Below are 500 nucleotides of genomic sequence, written 5' to 3' on the forward strand. Positions count from 1 at the left end.
TATCTAAATTGGTCCTTAAAAAATTTTAAATTAAACATTTAAATTTTAATACATTTTTATTTTTGTATAAGTCTTCAAAAATTATTTTCATAAAATAGATTGATTTATTTATTTTTTTTAAAAGAGATCATATAGTGATATTTTTTTTTATCTAATTGTCTTATAATAAAATTAGTTAAAAATTTATTTGTCTAATATGCATATTAAAAATTGATTGAAAACAACAACAAAAAATCAGTCTTTACTACGAGAGTACTTCTAGAAAACTTGTAGTAAATAAAAATTTATTGAGATTAGAGTATCTTATCTCAAATTGTTTAAGGACTAATTTAGATGTTTGTTTTTAATTATTTTTTTATATATTTTCAGGATAGAGATGCTCTATAGCCTGGGCCCCCTGAGGTTCTTGTTCTTTTTGGGAGCCTTTTCCGTTCTTTCTCATATTGGACCAAAATAATAACTCATCAAGGGGTCCCATGAATTATGAATATGACAGAATC

Source organism: Arachis duranensis, chromosome 10 (genome assembly GCF_000817695.3).
Source record: "Arachis duranensis cultivar V14167 chromosome 10, aradu.V14167.gnm2.J7QH, whole genome shotgun sequence".
NCBI classification, from domain to species: Eukaryota; Viridiplantae; Streptophyta; class Magnoliopsida; order Fabales; family Fabaceae; genus Arachis; species Arachis duranensis.